We start from the raw sequence: 3,813 nt of genomic DNA, 5'->3' as shown, positions 1-3,813 counted from the left end.
CATATAAAATTTTTTAGGAGGTGCCTGGCTGGCTCAGTCAGTAGAGTGTGTGACCCTTGATCTTGGTGTTGTGAGTTTGAGTCCCATGTTGAGCATAGGGATTACTTAAAAATAAAATCTTAAAAAAAAAACGTATCATGGTATATGGAATATAGACTTTTAATTGGTTCAAGTTGGACAAGGAGACACTTAAATACCATAATAAGGGTTGTCAAAATAACTGAGAAGAAAATTCTTAAGATTTTTTAAACTTTAAAAATTTTTAATGTTTATTTTTGAGAGAGAGAGAGAGACAGAGAGAGAGAGACAGAGCATGAGTGGGGGAGGGGCAGAAACCGAGGGAAACACAGAATGTGAGGTAGGTTCCAGACTCTGAGCTGTTAGCACAGAACCTGACACGGGGCTCAAACCCACAAACTGTGAGATCGTGACCTGAACCAAAGTCAGATGCTTAACTGATTGAGCCACCCAGACATCCCAAGATTTTCTTTTTTTTTTTTTTTCAAAGTAATCTCTACACCCAAGGTGGAGCTGAAACTCACAACCCCAAGATCAAGAGCCACATGCTCTACCAACTGAGCCACCCAGGCACCCCCCTGCATTTATTTTCTAATATTTTTTGATAACTAAGACATTTACAGAAAGCTAATTTTAAAACTTTCTATTTTTATCACCTTCACATAAAGCAAATGTTGTGTCCACAGTAATTCTAATTCTAATAGGTGACTTGAAAAATTTAGCTTGTACATTCTGGACAAATTCTGTACAATATTATGTACACTATTCATAATGGACATTATATCCATTTGGATTTAATGGGTTTTGGTGAGAACTGCAAACTAGATAGCTGTACTTGGCACTGGAAAATTTTCATTTACTTATTCAGTTATCTTATCAGTGACACAATTAAAAATTGCTGAATTATCATCTATTCAGCTACAAAACTGCCAAAGGTCAAAATCTCTGATACTGGTTTTCAGCATACTGATAGGCCAAAGCAAAAGATGCAAAAATTTTAAAATGTTTTCAGAGCTCAGCAAAATTTTGGCCAAGGAAAGTTTTCATTTATGAAACATGACATCCATTTTTTTATTATCTTTTCTGAAAATGGAATTGTCCACTATATAATAATACATAATTACAACAAACTCTTCTGCATCCGATTAGTTATAAAAAGAACTAACCTACAGAGGCAATCATCTGTAGCAAAAACATTTTATCTTTGTAGATGCAATAAAGGTTTATTTCCTTTGAAAAATAGGCAGAGATTATTTTCCAACAAAATATTAACAGTCTCCTTACATGCTATAATGATCCAGGCTTGTTATTTTCTGTTCCAGTGGTTTTTAAGGGAGACACCTATCAGACTCACTTGGAGTGTGGGGCATCTTCAAAATACCTATGGTCCTGGGCCATTTGGGTGTCTCATTCAGTTAAATGTCTGATTTTGGCTCAGGTCATGATCTTACCGTTCCTGAAGTCGAGCTTTGCATTGGGCTCTGTGCTGACAGCTCAGAGCCTGGAGCCTGTTTCAGATTCAGTGTCTGTCTCTGCCCTTGCCCCACTCGTGCTCTGTCTTTCTTTCTCAAAAATAAATAAACATTAAAAAAAATTAAAAAGCAAACAANCTCTGAGGCTGGAGCATGGACATGTTCATGTTTATATGTTTTTTAGGCTCCCATAGAACCTCCAATTTGGCCCATGTGGCAGTTTGGATAATCTGAAAGCCCTTCCGTAATAGAACACCTAGAAGTGCTGGATATAATAAGGCAAGCATCTTTTGTTTTTTAAAGTTTATTTACTTTTGGGGAAGCACCTGGGTGGCTCAGTTGGTTAAGCGTTCAACTCTTGATATCTGCTCAGGTCATGATCTCACAATTCATGAGATTGAGTCCTACTTCAGGCTCTGCACTGACAGGGCAGAACCTGTGTGGGGTTCTCTCTCTCNGGCTTTGCACCACCAGTGCAGAGCCTGACGTAGGGCTTGAACTCACAAACCGTGAGATCATGACCTGAGCCAAAGCTGAACGTTTAGCCAACTGGGCTACCCAGGTGCCCTGTGGGCCCCCTCCCCTTTTTAAAAGTTTATTCTTGTTTAGAAGGCAAGTATCATTTTTTAAACTATTTTTATTTTTTAATGTTTATTTATTTATTTTAAGAGAGAGAGAGAGAGAGAGAGAGAGAGTGAGAGCAAGGGAGGGGCAGAGAGAGGGAGAGAGAATTGTTAAGTGCAGTGTGGAGCTTGACACAGGGCTCGATCTCATGAACTATGAGATCATGACCTGATCCAAAACCAAGAGTTGGACCCTTAACCAAGTGAGCCACCCAAGCACCCGTATGAGGCAAGTATCATTTTAAATTCATAGTTTGGCCTTGAAAATACTTCAAGGCCAAAATCAGAGCTAGACCTATAGTTCCACATGGTCAGCAGCTGCTGACACTGTTTCTCCTAGAAGAGGAAGAGAGAATTCCCAGTAACTTCTCAGGTCCAGAGAAAAGGGTCTGGGAGCAGATAAAATGGGGAACTGGAACTAAGAACCTTGTATAAACTTGGGACCCTGAGAGGGCCACAGTGGAATAGAAAGCAAAGCCATCCATCAGCTGAGGTAGAAAACGAAGCTTGTCTACCCTTGTCTGAACTTTGAGTGGAGGGAGGGGAATGCACATACTACCCCCCGCCCATGCACACACATATATACCTACAAATATATCCATGGGAATAAATCATCGCCTTTCCTCAGGGTAGTTTTCAGTCTGAATTTATATTCTGTGGTCTGATAGCCCCAAACTAGGAAATTAGTTTAAGAAATAGTTTCAGACTGGAACATTTTCAGAGCTCTTGGAAATAGCAAATGCAAGACTTCTCTTGAGGGGCATAATCAAGTGAGACAAAACCATGGTTGGGAGGGACTATGGAAGTAATTTAAGTAGAGACCAGGTGTTCCTGGGGTGCTGAGTGGCTGAGACAAGGTGCACTGTCTAACCTTGGGCAATCACCCTGCTCCCTGCATAGTGACTGCCTTCTCCAAGTGCCACTACTCTAAGGGTTCAAAGGTGTACCCCTAGTCTGAGAATTTGCTCAGTAGGGTAAGAGTGAACAGGTGACTCTTTTGCCATCCTATCGCCAGCATATAATATAGTTAGAACCTTGCATAAGAACTTGCATATAGGGAGTATTCCCCCTTGCTGCTTTCCTTGAACTCTGGAGTTGACCCAGATTAGGAGCTGGCCTTCAGCCATTACCTGTAGATATGAGGCCAAGCAGCTAGTACCTCTATGGGAATATGGGTTCATAGGTCAAAATAACCAGACATCTGAGGAGTACAGATATTTCAAAAGAAAAACAGCAATTTATGCTGGAAATTATGTGTCAGTTGTAGCAGAAATACTAATAAGCCAATCAAGGATTTTAAGTAAATATGGAAGGACTCCCCCTTCCAGTTAGGATGTAGAAAGTTCCAAGATACTGCCATTCCCACCCTATCAGGTGATTCTAAAGTAACTGCCTATTGAAAGTTGCTACTTTGATGCAGTAACCTGTAGAGCAGTAAATGTATGGGTAAATGTAGACAGGCTAAGTTTGACAAGAATGGTGATCTATGGTGATATTTATTTACATGCTTGTGCTTACATTTTATTGTACCATGCAATTTTATCTTGAAACTGCCTACTCAATTAGGGATAAGTTGGGGAGATGTAAGGGTGAATACATCACTAACAGAATGATTTATTAATTTGTGGTTCATTTGGAAGATTAAAGATTGTTCAGACAGCTGTGAAATTTCCCCTAATCCTCTGTCATGGAGGTAAAAT

Source organism: Crocuta crocuta, unplaced genomic scaffold, assembly GCF_008692635.1.
Source record: "Crocuta crocuta isolate KB4526 unplaced genomic scaffold, BGI_CrCroc_1.0 scaffold488, whole genome shotgun sequence".
Taxonomy (NCBI): Eukaryota; Metazoa; Chordata; class Mammalia; order Carnivora; family Hyaenidae; genus Crocuta; species Crocuta crocuta.
This window is presented reverse-complemented; position numbering follows the sequence as displayed.